We start from the raw sequence: 24,575 nt of genomic DNA, 5'->3' as shown, positions 1-24,575 counted from the left end.
TATAGTGGAGGCGCGCGACCCGTTGCGATCGTCCAACCCTTAAAATCCCGCTCGCCTACACGTCGCACCGTCCGTGTGTACCAACGTGTACGTACACACGCGCTCACACGAACGAACAAATAACGCGTGCAAGGGATACTTTCAAGGATACAGGGGATCCTCCCTCCTTCCCTCGATAGTTTGATTCTCGGTGAGTTTTCAATTATTTTCGAGTGTCGCGTTCTACCCTTGCGATGCGAGGGTGCAAAGTGGAGAACGTCAACCGAGAGATCGGCCGCGGCGCGGCTGGACAAATCTCACCCCTCCTCTTACTTAGTGCTAGACTAGCGTCCATTAGCGACTGAAGGAAGTACTTAATTTTCGAAATCGAGGCTTTTATCGTGCCAAGAAAAAGAAAGAGAATATCGGTTAACATAAAGCTATGCGTCGAAGGCTGCGTTTAATGGTGCTATAAGGAAACAACGGAGAAAAAAGAACGGTCTTTTAATAAGTTTTACGTTTATATACACATATACGTCCGATATATTATCTCTCCTTTCTAATGGCCAGGATACCAGCAACGCTTTTCGCAATAAATGTCTTTCCGGAAGTGATATACTCCGCAAGCGGAACTTACTCCGATTTTCTTGGCAAAGAATTGCGAATCACGTGAGAAATAACGGTCGTTATCACTTTCGCGATGCAGTATCTTTCAGTTTATATCTTGGATCGTTACTAACTTGGAAATACAACAAGAATTTACTCACCCCGTCGGGGAAGTCTGTACAGAATTTGTTCGTCTTATATCACATAAAATATGAGCAAATAAAAATATAAGCAAGCAAAACAATTGTACGCGAATAAAACAATTTTATGATTTTATGATTTTATGCCTCTGCTAAATTAATTTTATTCTTAACTGAATAAAAGAGTGAAAAGCGAGAAAAGAAAAACAAAATTAAATTAGAGTCGAATTCGAAACAATCTTTCAACTTTTATTTAGTAATTACTTGGATGGTTGCATCTCGTTCTTTTTTAATATTTTTTGCAGGCAGAGTACTCGACAAGCATCGCACGTTTTAAACAAAGACGGTCGATCGTTAATGCTACATTAGCATGCCGAAAAGTTCTTAATGCACCACTGCGTGCTCGACTATTAGCTCGAAAACTTTGCAGGACCTTACAATTCGAACTAATGACAAATTACCATAAAAAGATATTATAGTACCCGGAGAACTTTATTTTTTTTTTTTTTAACGGTGTAATTGTGAGAGAGCGGCGCGTGAATTTTTTTACATTTTAATTTATCGAACTGACTGTAAATATCTCGATGTGAGCTTACATGACGATCATCATATGTAAAATATAATGTATCATACTTTATCGCGTAACGCGACCTTTCGATTAGCGAGAATAAATACGATGAGCCCGATAGGAAAAACTCTATGTTTCGTGCTCGCGTTATTTGCGGAAACCGAGCCACTGTGGAAATTGCGCGATCGAGAAAACCGACGCGCGATTTTATACCTAATGAAAGTTGACAGCGCGTGACGTGAGCGCGAATTTTGCGAGTGCGATGCAATCGCCCCGACCGATAATTACGCAATTTATGATCGGCACTCAAGCGCACGCGTTACAAGTATTTAATAACGCATTCCGGTCGATGGGGATAGCGCGTTTAATCGGTCGCTAAATGTGTATGGAGACAATACACCCTTATAAACTTTGCAAAAATTTGCGATGATTATTGATATTTAAAAAAAAAAAAAAAACCCTCGATGCAACGCGTGTACATGCGCGTGTAGCCGAAATTCATTTGTTTTCATTATCATTCCGATATATTGTAACATCACTCTCTTTGTGCAATGACAGATATCGATTTATGTCAATTGTTATTTGTTCTGATGTAATTTTGTTCTGATGGGAATATAAAAAAGAGAAACTTTATACGTGTGCGTAAAATCGGGTTAAATTGAACTAGTGAACAGCTTTTATCCGAAATAACGTGTTCAGTGGCAACGATGGCGTGTTAAAATTTAGAACAGATAGAAATCCGCCGTAGCGTTACGAACATTTCGTAGTAAGTTCCTACATACGCTATAATCTCTGAAAAAAGAATGAACAGTGTTCGAAAGGATATTATCGTTGTTAATGCATGGCGGGAGAACTCTACTTCCGGAAATTAGTATCTTGTAGATTAGATACCGCGTCTCGCGCTACTTGATTGCATCCTCTTAAATTGCATAGCATGCACTGATATTCGAGCGTAAAAACCTTATTTACATCGCACGCGCGCATATTCCGAGAGGAGCTTTAGAGATGAAGCACCGGTTTGCATGCACGATTTTCGTCGAATAAATAAAAGCAGGGCAAATCTTTCATGATATTACCATATGTACACGATGTCGTATTTAATTGCGATACGGCATAATTATTATTAGTGTAATTATTATAATATGGTATTAATAATTTTTATTGAGCAAATAAATGCCAAATTTATCATTATTCATATATTTATCTCTGGATACTTTGGTAATTAAATTTTATATGTTTTTGAAAATACATTTTTCATTCACGTTTATTAACTACATTCTAGAGTTATGTATAACACAAAGTCGCTTCTTTGAGAAGTTTTCTCTTTCAATGCTTTCATCTTTTGAAAAAATGTAATGTATATTGGTCTTATTTGAAACATTTCATTCAGAACGATTCGGCTTTATATCGTCGAGATATTTCGTTGCTTTAACACGGTGCAATCATATTTGAAGAAAAAAACAACAGAGTCTTTTCAGAAGATCTCTAAAACATATAAAAAAAGTGACACTGCGTTCTAAAAAAGAAAAATTATATTTTTCGAAACGCGACATTTATATTAAGCAAAGCTTTACCTTTTCACGTTTGAATTTTCTCTTGGATTTTCTGAATTTTTCATAGATGGCATCCAGTCTCTGGTTGGTCTAACGTTAATGCAAGTGACTTTGCGGAAGGTCACGGTATATCCGTTAGAAACATACTCACAGCGGTTATTCCCATAAATTCTAAAAGCCTTTTATAAATACTTGTTCAAGCTCCGCTATAAAGATCGCCGCGTTTTACTCATATAGCTCTGTCTACATCATTTTCGCACGTATAACTGCTACAAAATCTCTAGATTAACAAGGAAAATAAACTGATTTTACACACGCTAAAAATATCAAATTGGATTATTTAAAAAGATCTATGATGTATGGAAAAAGAGAGAGAGAGAGAGAGCAAGAGAGCATACATAGTATTATAAATTGGCTATTACTCTATTAACATGTTATGCGTATCATTTCATTACTGATTGTGAGCCTTACTATCGGAAATTAGACTCGAGTGTTACGAATCTTGAGTCGATTGATTGACACGCTCTCTACAGAGTCATTATAATTTCTCGACGCGATACAGAGTTAAACGTTGCCGGATAATCACCCCGATGTATGCATCGTCACGAACGCGCGAGACCATAAAAGAGAAAAGCGCGAGAGGATGAGAACGTGACGCGATTAAGCGCGTCGAATGCGGAGTATCGTCGCCGATATCCGCATACTTGACGATGCGGGTTTCGCAGATATATACATATACATCCGGGATACATAATTCTTGCGGATCTGCTTCCGGGCACGCGCACGTTTATTAGTGTCAACGCGAAGCCCGTTCCAATACTTGATGGGCAGGGGCGGGACGAGGTCAAAAGGGATGAAAATTTTTGTTTAACAATTCAACCGCGATCCAACAACGGGACGATAATTGGCGTAAGCCCGGCCGCTCGCTCGCCGACGTTGACAAGCGCAGCTCGCTCGACTCTCGTTAAACCGAGGAAAAAAAGGCACGAGATCGACGCGACAATCGCAACGTGATCCCGCGGAAATCACGCTGTTATACTCACCGAATCCATCAGCAGCCCCTAAGCGACTCTCCTATTATGCGATATGTTATACATCGCGATTCAAAGGGATTTCCAGGCTTGACGATTGATTGAATTAAAAGAAAAATTCTCTCTCTCTCTCTCTTTCTCTTTGATTGAGCCATTTTTATCAAAGAAACATTGCCCAACGTATGCACGATCGTGTACAAAAAGCCAATAGATATCATTTTATTCTGTTTAAATAGAATTTGAAAAGTTCACGCATGTGTGTGTGTGTGTATCTTGGTCATAACGCGAGTATAAAAATAAATCATATTTGATATAGCCTTGCGAGAAATATATGATGGTTCGCGAAGCCGTTACTTAAGAATTCATTTAAAACTCAGAACAAATTGGAAGTTGTCGCATTGTAAAACTTTGTTTCGTGAAACTTTGGATTTCGCAATCGGATTGCAACAAGTATGCTGCAGTGAGTGGGGGGAACCTCATTAAGAACATGACATTTTACAAAACGTGCTAAACACTTTGTTATTGCACAATTTACAAATAAGTAACGGAAAATAAAAAACGACGGCAGTCGATGCAATTTACGAGTGCGGTAAAAAAATGAGACAAATCATTATGCACGATATTTGTGAGTGTAGGAGTCTGTTTTTCTTTTCTTTTTTAATTTCGTTTCCGCTATTAAATTTTCTGCGCGCGCCCTTTTCCTCTCTTTCTCTCAAAATCTTCTCTTCTCTGATCGGACGGACAGAGTAGATCGTTTTATACGAGAAGCTACTAAAGATAAAAGGAACGTAAACACTGCAATTGGGCTCGCTGTAAAATAAAATGGAAGAACGAACCGAGTTGGGAAGAAGAAGCTCTTGAGAGAAGAGCACATATACAAAGACTTACTGCTGCGCAAGGTTGTTGCACAAACTAAGAGCGCGCTACCATCGAACATTTGGGACAGGCTGAAGGGGTGAGAAATGCGGAAACGCGGAAACAGATATAACATCGCAAGAAAATTCACGAGAATGGAATAGTCGAGTAGTCGTTTATGGATTGTTTCGCGGAAAGTTTGGAGGATTTTCGAGATAGTCTGAATTTCTCTCTCCGAATGCAATTGATGTAGGTACGCTGACGGATTATCCTTGCTTTTTCACCACAAAAATTATACAGAACTCTCGAGTGCGGAAATGTTACGAATGCTAGCATTAACGATAGCCATAACGAACGTCACGCGAGCAGCGGAAACATCGCTGCATTTATAATGTGCATATACATATCGCGACAATCTTTCTAAAGATGAGAGCTCTGTGTTTTCCTTTTGCCGGTCTCCACCGACTGGACAATTTCAGAGATCGTAAAAGCACGATAGACAAAAGGTCAGAAAATCCAATATTCTGTCAAAACAGCGAGGCTAAATTACTTTGACAACGAGATACGGACGGCGAGTAAACCGGCTGCCGCGTTGCAGTTTGCATCTGGTTTCAAAATATAATATATTAGACTGCATGTATATAGGAAATGACATTGACATATGATCTTGTCTAATAGGAAATTCGCTATTCGTCTATCAATAAATCTGCGATATAAAGTTTAGGGATTCTTATCTTGTATCCATGGTTTTATATTAAACGGATAAATTATAGTGACATTCGGCCGCGTGCATGTTATCTACATATTGGTTGTCTGGTCTGTCGCAGACCGATTCACTCGGGCTCAAATGTTTGTACATGAATTCTACTGCTAGTCATTGACTAGCTATCATATATAATAGATATCGGGTATTCAATAACTGGCATATACATACATGCGCCTTTATAACAGTTTTCTACCGGAAATTATTAGAAATGAAAAATTATACAAGATAATCTGGTAACTGGAATAGCGTCTTTATTATTTCCGAAACTGTAGCAGCTAGAGAAAAATTTTAAACAAAAATTGAACAAAAAGAGATACTAATATACTTTACGCTATAAAAATACTTTACGCTGTAAAATATTTAAAGCTACAAAAGAAAATTTACATCTTTTTGGGAGACATGTCAATTACGTTTTTTTTAAATTGGATCATATGATTTGTTTGATATATGCATATATCAATTCTCTTAATCTAAATCTGCATATGTAAAAATATTAAAGTCGAACAATAAAAAATCAATTTATTTGATGTATTTTAACATATTGTATTGACATATAAAATTTGAAATATCGTATAAAGTGCATCCACTTAAATATTTCACAGAATAATAATTCGATTAATGAATCTATCTTTATACAAATACAATGTTGCATCATGCAAATATATTTTTGACATAATTACGTGTTCTTTTATATTAATCAATTCAACTCATTGTTCCATGTATAAAAATATTAAAATAAAGTTATTAAAAAGCAAATAACATTTTAATTTATGTCACATGTTAAAATAAATTATGAAATATCTTACAAGTTATTAATTTTTTCATGATCCTGTCTAAATTCTTTTGTTTTAACACTGTATTTGCAGAATAACAAGGAGAAAAGACCGATGTAAAAAATTTTATATGATTCTATATATTTAAAGAAATAAAAATGACTTATTTCTCTTAAATATATAACGTCTATATAAAAAATGTATAAAAATCATGATACGATAACTTTTTCTATGTAGCGCAATCTCTTAATAATTTTTTTTTCGCTACAGTTTCGGAAATAATTAAAATAATAATAATTACTAATAATTACCGATTTATCCTGTATATGAAACAATTAATTATACGCGGCTGTTGACAAATATTTCTTATAACGATACCTCACAAAATTAAATTAAATCAAATTCAATTTAAAGCGGCCTAAGTAATGTCATTATAATACAAAAAAATATTTGCTTATAAATTGTGCGTGATTTATGTATAAAAGAAAAGATCATATAAGTATATATAATATTTGAAATAATCTGCGTAAATAATAAATGGAATGCGAAGAACAATGCAAGTCAGGAGAAAAGAGCAGAGTGAAGGAAAAAGGAGGGATCGTTCGTGAAGCACATACGGAGCAAAGAGAGGCAATATCAAAAGGTCGATTCAAACGCGATAAAAAGTATGCCAGAGGTAGAGAAGAAAGGATAAAAGATACTAAAAGAATGGCGAGAAATTCTTCTCGGTGTTTCCGCTACCGGAAAGAATTTTTTTTGTCGCACTCTTTTTGACTCTCATTGATGCAGTGAAAAGTCCCGACACACAGGAAAATTACAGAGGCTGCGCACTGAGGATCGATTGTAAAATTTCGATTCTGCGTGTGCCTTCAAGCGCCGCGTGCAACGCCTGTCTTTTCATAGCGTGTCGAATGCAAAGGAATAATATACCGACTTCTTAGCGTTTCCGTGCTAACGTTGACTTATTGTTAGTATCTATCACGCAACATGATTAATCGCGAATTTATTGTCCTGGAAAGGGCTTGACTTGAAACAACGGCAATCCATAAAGCATATCCGTTCAATTTCCAGCGATTCTTTGATGTGAAGACGTCTCTCGCGCTTAACGCGAGAGAACTTGATTCACCTGCTATATATATTTATCGAGATGAATGGTCTAAATCTGCGGCTAATTGATCGCCATCGGTTGATGACAAGGCAAATGGCCCGTTACAATTGCGTTCATTTCCTGTACAATTATTGCGGCTTACAGGTTGATTGATTAAGATCCTTACCGTGTAATAGAGGAGAAGATATTGGAATTCCGACGTAGTGTGTGTATATCTTAATTCCGGCATTCTAGCGATTTTTACCGTCTTGCTTCTTGAAAGAACCCGAGGATCTTTCGAAAAATATAATTCTCCAGATGAAACTTTAATCATAAATATCAGGAATAGTGCTTTAAAACCCACGTCATTATGTTATACTTTACAAATTTAAACTAAAAGTAATTAACAAAAATTCTTTTATATCATACAGGAAAAATTATTACAGTCATCACCGCGCAGAATTTTGTGCGCTTGTTAGTCGTTCTTTTTTTCTTGTAGCGAACACGCAGTGCTCCCATTCTCTCTTTCTGCCTAGATTCTTCCCGAAATTCATAATCACCGCGAAAAAAATAAAGCCGCGTACTTTGCCTCTGGCGGAAGGCAAAAATTTAATTCAGCCCAAAAGTGGAAATTTGAAGTTTAACGGGGGTCACGGGAAAAAAAAGCTAATACTGCTGAGTAGATTAAATCCGAACAACATCAATCTTAATACATATGTGTTTCGTTGTTTCGCGTTGAAATATGGGAATCTAAACACAGACATATGGGCGATCACAAAACAGATGTAGTGAATAACGTTAGATAGCGAAAGAGACATCGACAGCCCCTGACTTTTTATTGACACAAAGAGGGACTAATCACTCGAGAAAACGATGTGACGGACACACACGCGGGTCAGAGAGAGAGAGTCGCCAAGGATGGGCGGAGGTACGGAAGTTTGACGAAGGTAGGGCGATGGACGGTAATAAATCTTATTATCCGAGCGAATCCGGGCTATAATATATCGTGCAGTTCGTGCGCCGCGAACTTTGCCTGAAGCGCAAGGTATATATTTACGCGTTAGGGACAGGTACATATTTATGGGTGTGTCAGCTATCCAGGCTAACGCATCACGGGCGATGCAGGATTGGCTTTAAATTACGGTAACTATCGGCCAAGTCAGTTAGTCACGAAGTAATATGTTATTTGGCTTATTATTACTCGCCGTGGTCATTAATTAAATGATTTGTTGTTACAAAGTGTACCTGTAACATCGATGATGTATAGATATACCGTATAAAAACATATCTTTACCGAAAATCTGAAGCATTAGATAGCTTTAGTTTTGCCAATAATTTATAGAGTACTGTCTTCATGCGTCAATTCATAAGAATGTAATACGTGATTGCTTATTTTCAAATTATTAAAAATTAACACAAAATTATAAATCATGAGGAATTTTAAGAGATTAAGTCAAGAGCTATATTTTAGAAATAATATAAATATTATTGTCTGTTTATTATATCTAAATTATGCGGTTTCAAGCGATACGATAAGATTCGAGCGCTCGATAAAGCAGATTTAGGAGAGTCTTTGATAAATATGATGTTATTACACCGAACTAAATCTCATTAATCGCGTAGAATAACGCGAATAACTTGTCATCGCGATTTACCGATGTAATGCAGATTTACGATACTTCCGAAACCGCATTTCCGCGATATCTTCGCCACGTGCATGCATAACATTCCATGCTTGTTCCGAGAATGAAAACACAAGTAACAGCATCAGCGAAAATCGCTGTTATAATAAATATATCATGTTTAAAAAAATTAACGTTTCTCTGCGTATGCATTTTTCCCATGATAATATAATATGTATAACCAGACTAAGATAATAACTGCTTTGCTTAATCTTTTCGAATATAGTGAATATATTCGCTTTAAGAGAAGCAATATAGAAATAGAATGTGTATGTATGTGTAAATTAATGGTATGTAAATGTACCAAAACCGATGTAGTTTCCTAAACCGAGATACCATATTTCTCAGCGTTACGTTTTATCCGTGTGCTGATGTGAACTTAGTCTACTTAATTAGTTTGCTCATTAAAACCCCTCATTCATTCATAAATCTGTTTATATGGAGTTTTGGAAGTTCGACAATTTCTTGCCTGTCATTTTTTTGACAAATTACATAATCTAAACAGCATAATATTCTCATTAATAATTCATTATTATAATTCTATACGTAAAGAATTACAAAAATATTTTAAATTTCTTTCATTCTTTTTTATTACGATTTTGACGATTTTTGTGTAGTTTTCAGTAGCCACGTCGGTTTCGAGAATCTCGAATTTCAATTTTTGCTCAAAACTTTGAAATAATATTATCGAAACTATAATATATGTAATTTAATTTTATAAAGTAATTTTTAGTAAATATCCGTGAATTTATATTTTTATTTTCAGCTTTCAGCTAAAAATTAAAACCTAAAAAAATGCCAATTTTGATATTTTCCCTCTAGAATACATGTATGTCCAATAATTATATGATTAATAATCATATATTCATGTCAAAGCGTGAAAAATTCCAAGCGCTACGTAATATACTATATGTACGCAAATATACATATATACTATATGTATATGAATATACATATATCTAAATTTATATCTCGCCTCTGTATAGAGCGTGCAATTCCTCGCCCTATCTCGGACGATCCGATCTTAGCTCGCGTGCAAAACTATTAAGAACTTTAATACCATAAGAGAATTTTACTAACTCAACAAGTCTCGAGTAGACGGGCGTGAACCCTTCGCAACTATTTACTATTGCCACGCCAAACTTTCCGAACGATAAACCGATATAACCCATGTATAACGAGTGGGTATTCAGCCGTCCAAGCGTTTAATCGGCCGGTTAATCCTCCTTTTGTAAATTGAATAATTTAATGGACACGTCAGTAGGTCAGGTAAATATCATCAGGATGAGATAACCGCGACGTGTAATGACTTACGGGCATGCTAAAGCTATAATATGTCACACGTATACGTGTCCTACATAAAAAAAAAAAAAGATGGCGGACCCCTTTCGCTTAGTTAGTATCACTAATGGAGCGCGTTTCCATATCAATCGCGCTTCAATAATCGAATCACGCACAAATGAATATCTGCCACTATTGCCGCAGTTGCGGTATATTCATTCAATTAAAGATTGATTAACGATGAACACGCGTGCGTGATTTGATACACCGTGACGGAATGACAAATAGCTCGCTGTGACACGAACGCGGTCGGAAAAACGAAATATCGAGTGTACATCCATTAAAGTCAAATTTATTCTCATTAATGTCGTACACAATATTAAACCGCAAGAGTTTATTAAGGTAGCTTAATACATTCGTATCCTCGCCTCCTGTATCATTTTGCACAGCATATATAAAACGCACGATACGATACACAAAATATATATTTAAAAACGATGTTTGCACACAAAATATATATTTCATACAACGATATGCAATGATGTTAATATCCTGCTAAACGATATTAATATCCTGCTTTTACACGTCCTTTAACGAAACATATTATGCCCTCCGTAGAATATTGCCTTCCGTGATAAAATATTTGCTGTGTAAAATATACATATGTTACACGATTGTTATTTTGTCCTGGTTCTTTACACCGATATTTTTGTATCGCAAACGATCGGTATTATGTATAATTAATGCGCGAATATATGCTGCGTTTTGACGATTCATGAATTTATATATATATAAATATTCATTGTTTATATACCACTGATGAAATTTACTCGGCCATAGATATGTAGGGTGAGTTAAAATTTCCTTTACACGCTCTCGAAATATGTTTGGCTAAGCAATAACGCAATATCTACAGCAATCATTCTATGATTACGAGATCGGAAATGTTTTGAAATATCAGTTGCAGCGCGTGTTTCTATAATTTTGGCGGACCAGATAAGAGATTACGAATAATGCGTTATCACGATGTCATGGTTCATAGATAGATCTTTTTTTTAAGATAAATGAAAAATTTATGTACATCGCGCTGCAAATGGTGACGGGAAGAAAGCTATTTCGTAGAAACTTTTGAATTGATATCTTCCGAGAACACCTCCGAAGTTTGTAAGAGAAGAATTTTGACCCATCCCTATACACAAGGGCGCGAAGTTATTTGCATGCAAACCTTGCGAACGATCGTACAAATTGGCCGTTACACATTGAATCCACGCCAGATTTTTCGTGCGTATGAATCGCTCGTTTCGCATCCTGAAGGACAAACGAAAAGATCACGAAGCTTGAAGTCGCCAGCTGTCTCTCGTAATGGTGGAATATTATCTTTCACGCATAAAGAGAAACTTGTGTCTTTTACGAGTATCTATATTTATTTTTCTTCTTTTTCTCCCTCTCATAAAAATAAAATTCAAGTAAATCGGTGATTTATGTTCAAGTATAACTCATGTGACGTATATATAAATAAAAGTTTCTAAGATTGACCAACTGACCGAAACATAGATTCCGTATCTCTCTGTCTCCTTCTCTGTCATTCAAAACAAAAGATAACTTCGTGAAACATTCACAACTATCGCTCTTATGATAGGAATTCGATTATTGCAGCGTATCCTTATCAAAGACACGTATCGCAACTTTGTGTCGAACGTCGATGGCGGCTTGTTAGAATTGTTACGGTAGCTATTTTAGCGTGAAAATTAGAATGCATCTGAGTCAGTTTCCTTTTGTACTCTCGTCTTTGCAGTCGTAGAAAATTTATCTCAAGATTTTACGCGTTTATCGCAATTTAACGTAATAATTGACATAATTACGCATTCAATTTCATTCGCCAATTTATATAGTTATAATGAGAAACAGCCGTTCCTTATTCATCGAGCGTAAATTTCAATTGTACATTTTTTTTTTAGCGCGCTCATATTTTTTTACCTTCTTTGCTGCGTTGGCGTATGCAACGTTCGCGATAAAAAGCCACATTATATCCGGTCCCTCCAATTTCGCGTGTTAATTATTTCTAGGTCTGTCGAAATAAATGACAAATCTCTCTCTCTCTCTCTCTCTTTCTCTCTCCGTTACTTGCGCTCACTATAATGACATTGCGACGGGGTTTTATTAATTTAGTTATGATCCCACCTATACGTTTCTTTTTACTTGCGTCCCCGACTGAGCATCAAAATTCTGTCCGCAATAATGTTTTATATCTTATAAAAGATGGTATCGTAAAATCTGAGTTGCAGCGAAAATAGAATTTGGCTGCAAAAATATGTAAATATGTGACCGACTTTCTTTCTCTTTTTCTCTTTCTCTCTCTCTCTCTCTCTCTCTTTGATGGCAATTTTCTCGGAACGGTAAAAAATATATTCGAATACATTCCTCTTCTTCTCCTCTTCCCCTCAGTATGAAAACAGTCAAAAATGCAATTCATTTTTCGATTCACATCGATGATGTCTTGATTGAATGTCCCGAACGGAACGTTTCCATGTGATGTTTAAACATACATGTAAATCTCTCTAATCGCATGTTCCTTGTCCGTCTCTTGTTTTACCGGATGATCAAATTTACAGTTCTCAGAGTGAGACATCCTGACATCGCGTACAAACGATTTTACGTGTTTCGCAATACTTTGCTCGGCTGCTCGGCATAAATTTTCCGGGATGATTTTGTATCGTAAATATATCATTTTAGACATATGTGCGCACAGAATATCCATTGTCTGAATGTATAGTTCCTGGAGATTATAAGAGCCAATAAAGAGCCTCACGTGAGGTGGCGAGAAGACGTTCCTCGAATCACTCGATCGACCATAATTTAGTTGTCACGTGCAAGTTCTCTCTTTCTCCCTCTCAATAGCAGCGGGTTTGAAATATCGTCGCTGCTGATATTTCTTGTCCGCCGGTTACGGAACTTATATACGTGACAACCGACCCGACGCGACTACCGGACAAGATGTCAGTTGCAGCCTTGGAAATAATTCGCGAGTGGTCATCTCTCCGACTATGGCCAGATCTTGGCTATATAGCCAAGATGATATTCTCTCGCCAAGAGTGTGTCGTTAAACGGATGATCGTTTAATAAAGAGAACGCTTCGCTCCCCTTTTCTCAACAGATCATAATACATAGGCTGCACGTTCAAAAAGGTGAAGGAGATAAAGAGCATACATTTTTTTCGGGGTTTTTTTTTTTGAGAAAATTGAATTCGTTGCCGTGGAAACGCATAAAATCATCGCAAATATAATTGTTATGTAACAATGATTATCTTTCAAATTGTTATGTAAGAATTTTGGTTTGTTAAAAAATAGTTTCTACTGTTGGTTTGTTCTTTGATTACGATATCTTTTCGGAGACACATTTAATAAACCGTGCAATAGTTTTGCCGCAGATAAAATGTATGTACAAAAGTTTCTCTAGAAAAATTTCTGGAAACTGTTATATTGTGACGCGCAGAAAGAACAATGTACACATTCGTCTAAAAATATATCATCCGCTTTTCTAGAGATAAAAATCCACGCAATTGTGACGTTAGTGTCGTTTAAAAGTTAATTTGACAATGTACATCTATAGGTATCGAAATCAGAGAAATAATTCTCGAAATAATTTCTCGTTGTGAATTGTGGTTTTAATTGGACATTTTGATTATTGGCGTGTAATTAATTCTAAAATATCTCGGCGCAATACGTTAAATGAGGGTACTCCAACGATTTATGATGTAATATGTTTCGTGTACTAACGTAATTAAGATTTATTTCGGACAATCAACGAAAAATAATCGCGCTAGGCTATAATAAACCGAAACTAATCGATGCTAGTAAGATGACACTTTTAACATAATCCTACGAATCATATCGCCTTTCCAAAATAACATATTATAGCTTGCAACTTCTATATAGAGATAAACAAAATAATATTTTAAAGAATTAAAAATAAAAATATTTAAGAAGCTATGTTTCTCCTGTTATAGAAATGCCTAGTATGAAATATATTTTAATTTATTTGTGTATGTTAATTATTTTATTTGAGATATTTAATTTTTACAAATCAAAAATAAATATCTAACAACGTATTTCTTGTTGAAGATTTTAAATATAGTATCTAATAATTGTTTTTACGAAAATTTATATAATCAACTCATTCATTTTTCTCTTAGCTAACATCTCTTAAAACCGTTTTTATTCATGTTCTGTTAAATCATAACAGCTATTATGCACATAAATTAACATTGTATAAATATCATAGTTATTTTTGTAATAAATACATATTTGTATTTTGTCATTTTTCAAATTATTTTCCTTATTGCATAGCGTTCAATTTTTGAAATTTGTTGCAAGAAATAATATTTGAAATAGTCAAAAAAGAAATTAAAAAACTTTACATATTTAAAATTTCTGACAATATTATGATTGTAATTAGTAATATTACTTATTGCATTTTAAATAAATATTTTTTGCGTTTATATTATTTCCACAAAAATTAATAGAACTATTTCAAATATATATGTAGTGTTGCAATTTTAATGGCCAGCAATATATATAAATATAAATATATATACATATATATACAACTTTAAATGTGATAATTTTTAATATTCTTTGTTTGAAATATATTTATCATTTGACCTCACATCTCCCGCAATTAGTTCTCTTCGAGAGTAATGCTACCCCGAGACAGCATTATGCACAAGTGCTTTCAGAATCAGCGCAATGTATTCGCAGTAATACATCGCCTCACAACGGGACTGACGTGATTTGCGCTTTAGTTGACTTTAGCCTATGCAAATCAATCGTCCCGGAGCCAATTCTGTCAAATACAATTCCCCCCCCCCCCCCCCTCTCTCTCTCTCCTCGACAAATCGCGCAGTAGTAACGTCCAGAAATGACATCTCAGCATTCGAAAGCTATAAAAGCAATGTTTCGCGGTAACGAAGACCGCATAAGCCCAGTATTTCCTACGCTGTCATCGGATTATGTCATAATTCGTTTCCTGTGCGTGCTGCAACGCGTGAACGTGCGATCCGATCAGCGGGTGTTGCGAGACGAATGACGCGACGATGTCCCGCTTTTATTTATTATCGTATATACGACCGATGTGGATTCGAATTCGTTTACCGGAACTCACCGCGTCGATTCAATGGTGCGAGATTTACTCCCTTATACGCGACCGTGTTAAAGCTCGGATTTTATGCATCTCCCGTGAGCGTGCATGTACCGCTATTAAAAAGCTATTTCCCGAGTTTGTAAACAGAAAGCAATCATTAATAAAATTTGTACAATTGTTTTCCGAAGAAATAATCACGATGAAGATCTCTTTAATCTCTTTAAATGGCGGTATAAATGTTTTTCCACAACGACCATAATTACAAACATACGATAGCTATACCGTATCGACAAAACAATTGCATTTATAATCGAAGAGCCAATCGCAGTCATATATAGTCATAATATATTCCTAATTTAACAAACATAATTGTGGATTAAAGGAATCATTATACGTAAAGAGGGAATAGATAGAACTTTTTATATTGCAAGATACAAAGATAAGAGTTTAAGATTGGATATGTAGAAAGAGAGAGAAAGAAAGGATGGGATAAGGATGCGGCGGTTTACGACGACCCGCCGAAGGTGCTTATTAAAGGAATCATCCGCAGTCGGTGTAATTGGATCCTGGGCTTTCTACGAGGGCGATGGGAGCCATGCCGTATCTTCTGTAAAAGCAAGGAACGAATGAAGGCCAGTTATCTAGAAATTTCGAGCAGCAGCCTCGTGATGATATCAGTTAAGTCATCTTGTCTGATTCGCTCGTTACGATAATTTACGCTAATTCTGCTCGCTCATCGTGCCCATCATATTGAATACCCGGGATTTCGCAAATTCTAGGCTCAACATTGCGACGACGAGCTTTCGCGATTTTCTCTCGTGAATTCTATGTAATTTTCTCAGACTTTTTGTCACGTGTAAAAATGAAAATAAAGTGGGAGACGACTATAAAATATTAATATGATCATTCTGCAAATCTCACGCGTGATTAATTTACATGATCGAATTTATTGTAATTCTATCGAGTAAAAGCACGTATATGTATACGTATATATTGCGTATTACTTCAAAGTAAATTGCAGAATCGCTGACGTAAAGTCAAACGAATATCTCGAAACTGTCAGGAAAACGCTAAGTGTAGTATAACGTGGTGTAATGTCAGAATTTCGAGGAGGAATAGTAGCGTAAATACGATAAATTGTTCCCAGTCGCCAACTCTGTTCTTGATGTGAGATAAAGAAGAAACTTCATGCCTTTGTATGTGACTGCATGCGCGCGCGCCTAACTCGACGCAATGTCATTTCTTCGCATAAATTTTTTGCGTACAAATTCGAATATGATTTCCAGCATCGTTACATTCCCTTCGTTCGTAACCTCTTTCCATCCTAGGAATTCCAAAGCTATATATGATAGATGTTCTCCCTCAGAGGAACGTTTCTTCCACAGGCGGTGGACAAGATGAGCGTTTCTCCCGTAGGACATAAGTGTTGTACACACGAGTCACGCTTTTTACTAGCGATGGAAGAAATCGCGTTCCTTGCGGAATTCAATCAGGAATCGTGTATTAGAAAAACGACGATCATTCATCTCCCGAATATAATAAATGAGACCTGGCGGTCTCGAAGCAGGGCGAATATTGAAAATGGACGTGCCACTCGCGGCATGCTTAATGATCCTTCCTCCTGAGAATTAATCGATTCACCCAACTCTCGACGTCCTTAATTCACATCCCATGCATATTCCAGAGAGAGAAAGAGAGAGAAAGAGAAAGAGAGAGAGAGAGAGAGAGAATAAATAAATAAAGAAACGAGAGAGAAAATTATGCATAAGTCACGTAGTTGCAAAAATATCCGTATATTATTTATTTTTATCACTTTTCCTCTCTCTTGCTCCGATATAATTTTTCATCGAAAGTAAACGTAACTGTTTACAATTCATTACTCGAGAGATCAAACGTGTGTACAGATCCAAATGTATAACATCGTACGCTTCTCGATTCTGAATTCAGATTACCATCTAAAACGGCATCACTTGGCGGGTTCTTTGAGGACAGAAAAAAAAAATCTCGATCCCGATTACACATTTCGTTAGAAAATCAATTTTCGCCGAACAAGGCGGGACTGTCGCGTCGAAACTTTGGTGAGTAAAATGAGCCCTACTTTGCTCTCGCCCGATGGGACTCTTAAATATGTAAAGGTGCATATACGTATAGGGACATACGCGTTGAAGTTGAAAATTGCAAAGGGATACCGTGGTTCGTGTTGTTTAGTCCGATAGCTGAAATTTTAACATATCCCTGCGCCCAGACCTTTACCTCCCCTTCTCTCACGAGTGTCAGACAAGCGTTATCGGAACACCGAAAGCTTTAAAAATATGCCGCGGTATTTCCAAGCCGCGACCGCCGAGCGATTTCGCTCAAGTGACTCTCTCTCGCTTTTATCCATCTGGACAATACACGTCGTTGCATATATACATACGTTGAGTCCTCGTTCGCGAGAGCAATCGAATCGACGCCGCCATCGGTGATTTTTAAGCGAAAAAAAAATGACGCGAACATTTCGTGCATTCCCCGAGGATCTGTTTTTACACGTGGATGTCGCCCAACCGCGAGTTTTCCGCAAATAAATATATGCTTTTTCNGGAAAAAAAAACCAGGGCAAAGGCGTGAATCTCTGGGGAGTCGCGATGTGTCAGTCAGATAGTTTAATGGTTTGCAAATATAATTGCAAAGAGTGCTTAATTCAACAGATTGTACGAGCAAATATACTCTGTTATTTTATGGAAAGAAATTTTTGCACCTGTATCAATGTTAATGTAAGCGTAAATATATTTTACTTATATATAGGGCAATCCTCGTTTTATAAATACAAAAGTTTCAATAGTCTCTTCGACAAATCAACAATGAATTATCCGACGGTGCCTTCTGGGTACAGCCTACAACGAGGAAATTATACTAAAACTTTAAGAAGAAAGAGCAAATTGACGCGGAACGAAATGAGAAGACAGTTCATCCACGCTGAAACATTTAAACCAGTTTTCTCTTGTTAAGTTAAATTGCTAAACGGATTACGCGCTGTGTTTTCGGATTAATATTTCTATTAACATTCGTGTAAATTGAAAGGCTTCTCTCAAAAAGCTATAGTTTAATGTATATTAATACGTATTGATATACAAATGTAATTAATATATGTCAATTATTATAAGCAAACTTTGAAATACATATATTATTGTATCTTTACTAATTCACTGCTCTATGCGATATCGTGTATTTTGCCTAAACTATCATATTCTAAATATATATGTATATATAATTTTAACATTACAATATTGTAATTAACATAATGTTCATATCGTTACTATATCTGTCTAATTTGTGCATAACAAATTGGCATGATTTATAACCGTGGCTCTTCAATAACTCATATATAAATGTAATTATTCAATTGGAATAAATAGACGCGCACCGGAGAATTAATAGCCATCACGATTGACAGATGAGCGATTTTCGTTGAAAAATTTTATCGTATGTAAAGTTAAAACATTATGATAAAACGATCACAGAATTTTAATACAATATCAGATTATACAATTCGCCGTTTTCGTGATTAATTTTTTATATTATATTTCTCCTTTTTTATGCTATTTGATCATTTTGTTCTCTTTTCATAATATATTTTATTTTTCACATCCCTCCCCCCCTGGCGTGTGTCAGCTGCAACATCAATAGTTTATGACGCACAATGTGAATCATCGTATGTTTTGAGCGCGTCAATTTCCTCGGATATTTATTTATTCAATGTATAAACAGAAATTAATTAAAGTACAGAATTTAATTTGTTAAATAATTATTGCCCATGTTCGTTTTGGTATGTTATTCTCATAATCGAGCGCAGTCTTCCGATATTAAACGGCACTCAACGTCATTGACTTGCATGCCCATGATAGATATATATGTCACAATGGTTTTTGTGGCACCAAAAGTCGACAAATAATAATATTTAAAAAAAGATATTTACACATACATAAGCTATTATTGTCCTATTACAGATTATAAATGCTTGATGTAAAAAAATAATTTGTGTTAATTAAACTTCTATTTGAAATATATTAAAGCAATTTTACAAGTCCGAAATCAATATTTCAAATACCTCATCAGAGATTTCATATAATCATTGTATGATAAAAATTTATTTTTATTTCTCTATATTATTATCTGATAATAATTACATATTCTATTTCTCCTATTAGATTATGTATGATAAATATAAAATAATAATTCATAATAATTAAAATACCATTTAAAATATTTAACTAATTTTAGGATTCAAAAAAAAATATGCCAAATATATATTTCTCTTTGAATGTTGAAAGATGAAAAGAGAAAAGTCGCATATTTTAAATATTATTTATAAAAACAAAAACTTTTAATAATGTCTTCAAAATATTTCTTATTAAATAATAATCTCAATTATTGTGCGCTGGAAATAAATTTGTCCTATGTATTTGTATCATCACTACGTAAAATTATTGAAAAATTATATTGAATAGTCTGCACTTAAAATATACTCACTGTCAGTAATATGTGTGTGTATTCGAATGCGCATTACTCTCATTCAGAGCAACAGCGGATTCTTCTATCGACGCGTGAGAAAAACTCTTGGAATCTCGTTCAGATGTCAAAAATTGACGCGATCAAAAATTCACCCGTCGGAGAAATTCACGCAAGTTCTCGCCTTTTAAACGCCTGTGTGAATGGCTTGTGATTCAATATTACAGCATAGTTTGGCAAGCGTCAAGTTTACAAGACATTCAATAAATCTTAGAAACTTCGATATGCCTTGCCCAATCCTTCATGTGTTTTGTGTATGTGTGTGTATGTATATGTAAAGGTAAAGTAACGATTAATATCTAACTCAGTTATAACTAACCAACTTGACTGTAATTTAACTTCCGGTTAAAATTGCCGATTATATGCCAGAAACAGTTTAACCATACTACCGGCAGTTCGGTAATTTGCGCTATACAAAGCCGATGTCTCTCTCCGATCTCCGTTGCCTTATTAAAATCGACAAAAGACAGGTCGCAGCGTCGCGTCGTCGTTGCTTTGTTAAAGTACATTACATGTCAATGGAGCGCGCAGGGGCTATCGTATAAAATGAAGGATTAATGGACATGTAGGTGCGAGCGACGAAATAAATGTCGGAAAATCAATATCGAAGAGGGAGAGAGAGAGCGTGCAACACATATAGACATATATATATATGAAGCAGTTTCGTTGAGACTCCGCAGAGACAGAGAATATGTAACGTATAACAATACCCAAAAGTTATATAACATTAAAACGTTATTAATCGAGTTTGGAATTATTCTCGAGGTATTGATTGCACACGGTCGGATTAAGTGTCAGTAATATTGTTGCACAACCGCAATGATTGAGATACGTAAGATTATTATCGGGCGTTACGCAAGGAAGACACTCTAAGTAAAGTAGCGTATAAAATATAGTTACGTGGAATAAAAGTAATACCTCCTCTGTATGCTATATGTTATTCCATCATTGCTTGAAACGAGGGCAGGGTAGCATCTAGCATTACTACGATTCGTAAGCGAATGAAATGAAATGTGTTTTGTGCGCATGTGTACGTGTACATTTACATATGTTTCACTGCCGAATCATAAAATGGTATTAGTGATTCTCGTTTTAAGGCACATAAATTGTAAATACGAGTTTCGTGTATCAAAATCCTATTCCCTTCAGTAACCTTTTCGACCGCAACGGTATGGCGATTGCTATTCAAAAGCACGGGTGCATAAGAGTATGTTACAGTTCTGTACGTTTCGGTTTTTCAATGCACATTTTCTATGTGCACAGGGAAATTTATTTCTCATACGTAACAGCTTATATAAATTGAATCTTGCGGCGTTTGCAGAAAATCTTATCGAAAGTCGAGTTTAGCACTAGCTCATATTTCATCTTATCCGCACAGATTTCATCTTCCGCGATCCATGAAACGTCACATCTGTTACCCTTAATCGATCAAGACTGCGTTCATCTTGACATTACAATTGCTGAAAGCGTTTGACTGACTATCGAAATAAAAATTTCTTTATGCTAAGATTGGCAAATCAAACACTTCTAGCATTTGTAGCGTCGAGACAAAGGCAATTCGAAACTCCCAGTTTAACAATATTTACGTAGATCGTCGAAATTTACATGTAGTAGAAAATATAAATGGAAAAATTCATAGGTAAATAAATGTGGAGCATTATTGTGTACCGCTTTTAGCTTTTTATATGTATGTGTGACGTCAGTGATTAAACTTAACGGTATGAATAAAGCAACGGCGGATAGCCGGCTTGATTGTTAGATTGTCACCGATCCTGTCCGGTGATATCAGGACGCATAATATCGATAAAATTCATTTTCCAATAATTGCTACGTTGCTTGCAAATTCAATAAGTATACGTATTTAAAGTATGATATACACAAAAAAGAATGTATGCGCGTGTGTATTTCTATTGTATCGAATGTCCAAGTGTCAATAAAAGATGCAAAATGATATTTGGCTGATCGCGAATTGAATTCTGTATCACACGGCCATTTATAATCGTAATTATAGAAATGTGTCAACTTCATCCATGAAAAAAAAATTTGTCATTTCTAATAAACGATTATAATGAGTTTTACTGCGAAGAGAGTTTACATAAATGCAAAATCGATTTCGCGATACGAGATTCTACCGATGTTATTTATTTGTCGTGATAACAGCATCAAATCGATATTATATTAAAAGAGCTTGTCGAGATTGAGCATTTGTAATTAAAACTTATTAATTATATATATATATATACATGTATATATATACATATAAATATATACGGATGCGATGCGGACAATCAATTATATGCAACATGAGCGATTGTAATGTAATGATTTTACATTGCCACACGATTGTGGCAATGTAAAATCATTACATTAGAATGCAAGTGTGAATCCACTCTAATATATCGAATAACTGGCAAAAAGGTGTGATTTTCGACATGACGGAACTGATCGAATTTTTTAAAATTCTATTATATTTTTCTTTTTTATAATCATCTTTGGCGTTCAAAATTGTCATCATCCCATAACTCTACAAGGCATTATTAGGATGATGAATCAATAGAACGGAGGTGACCATATCGTAAGGGAGGCTGTCCATGCCTGTGAGATGCTAATGTCCTCCGCAAGCTTGTTACAGTGAAGCAATCACGATACCAATATGCGAAACTGATAATGGAAACGAGAGATTGCACAAGCATACGCAGATATTGATATTCACCTCCACGAACGCATACATAATATGAATTACCATCTTTCGTAATTTAAGAAAAAAAGTCATTTAAGGGAGAAAGAGGCGTATGTCGGATTCGTTCGTGCGAAAAACTGAATCGATTTAGTCGACAGGCATGAAACAGGCCGACGCGATACGATGCCGCAAGTTTCGAAAGTGTTATGGTCAAAGTTTAAAATGTATTCCGTGAAAGGTTAAACGATCACACAGAGGCGCGTGCGCCTATCCCTAACAAACTTTATTTTAAACAAAAGGGGGGTAAACGAATTTTTATTTTCAGGTATTCTCATGCAATTCGATGATGCGGTTTTCAACGTGTTTTTACCGAGACAGGCAATAGTTTTCTTAATATAATGGCGAAAAAAAATGTAACATCAACTTGCTCTCGCATCATAAGTTGAAATACGCCCACGTGTATGTACGTATCTCTCTCTTTAAAATGTATTCCGTGAAAGGTTAAACGATCACACAGAGGCGCGTGCGCCTATCCCTAACAAACTTTATTTTAAACAAAAGGGGGGTAAACGAATTTTTATTTTCAGGTATTCTCATGCAATTCGATGATGCGGTTTTCAACGTGTTTTTACCGAGACAGGCAATAGCTTTCCTAATATAATGGCGAAAAAAATATAACATCAACTTGCTCTCGCATCATAAGTTGAAATACGCCCACGTGTATGTACGTATCTCTCTCTGGGTCGGTCCGGCGACAAGCTAAAACCATTTTCCAAGTGACGTGGACCAAGTGCTTTGATCTGACTGATGGATTAGCGGTGCTTTAATGATATCATATCGTTAATGCTTCCAGTGTGACGTCACCGGAAGCGGTATTTTTTGCGTTACCAACACAATTCACGCGCGTATATTTGGCACGTGTATTCGGGATACGCGTTTATACGTCAAACCGCGCGCAGGGATCAACAGACAATCATAAAGCGCGATCCGTTTTGTGGACAGACAGCAAGTATATATTCCGTGTTTGTTAGCTTTCGCTCTGTCTAATTAGAGATATTAATTTCGTTAATGCGCATTTGACCGACACTCTCCAATTATTAATTCAATATCGCGCTTATGTATTAGGGATATTAATGACTTAGTGAAATGCTCTCCCTTCGAAAGTCGGAGATTTAACGGAATATGACTGTATTTCATATGATAAACGAAAATTGCTTCTCGTATAAAAATAACTTTGAGTGCCAATAAAAAAAGAAAAAAATATTTTTTTTTTAATTTGCAGAGTCCACTTTAAAACTTCCACCAATTTCATTGTCTGTGTTGAGAGATTTCGAAATTCAACGACACATACTTTAACCGCAGCGGAAGATCCGATTAGAAACTGCTGCTGTTTCACTTTGGCATAGTTGCGAAACTTTCTTTTTACACGTGGAAGAAAAATCGCTCGTTCAAAGAACTTTCGAGCATCGCGATTGTAAGCACGAGTCTCGATTTTCATTCCACACTTGCTGCGATTTTAGCAAGGTTGAATAGTAACTAAAATGTTAAAAGTTGAGTTAAAAAATTGAAAAGTTAATAACTTTTAACTTAACTTAATTAATTTTAAACGTGTTAAATTTTAACTTAAATTAGTTACTTTTAAATGCATTAACGTTAACTTATTAATTTTTTTTATACATGTTAAAATTTTGTATCTTTGATAATCGAAATTATCTGTTTACTAATAATTATAATAAGTTAAGACAGTATCCAGTATCATTAAAACGTGCATTCATAAAATACAACGCAACGGTACCATCCTCGACGCACGTAGAACGTATGTTTAGTGCAGATGATTTAATATATGATGACTTAAGAGGAAAAATGACGGATCATAATTTTGAGATG

At 35.6% G+C, this 24,575-nt stretch overlaps 1 long non-coding RNA gene across 1 annotated transcript in view; it reads left to right on the top strand.

The window, feature by feature from the left end:
- Positions 1-24,575, top strand: part of LOC115234171 — a 51,328-nt gene continuing 26,753 nt past the window's right edge. Inside the window, exon 1 of the long non-coding RNA XR_003883891.1 lies at positions 1-190. This is a non-coding gene — a long non-coding RNA (uncharacterized LOC115234171). The remainder of the gene's footprint in view (positions 191-24,575) is intronic.

Source organism: Formica exsecta, unplaced genomic scaffold, assembly GCF_003651465.1.
Source record: "Formica exsecta isolate Colony F162 unplaced genomic scaffold, ASM365146v1 scaffold106, whole genome shotgun sequence".
Classification (NCBI taxonomy): domain Eukaryota; kingdom Metazoa; phylum Arthropoda; class Insecta; order Hymenoptera; family Formicidae; genus Formica; species Formica exsecta.
This window is presented reverse-complemented; position numbering and strand designations above follow the sequence as displayed.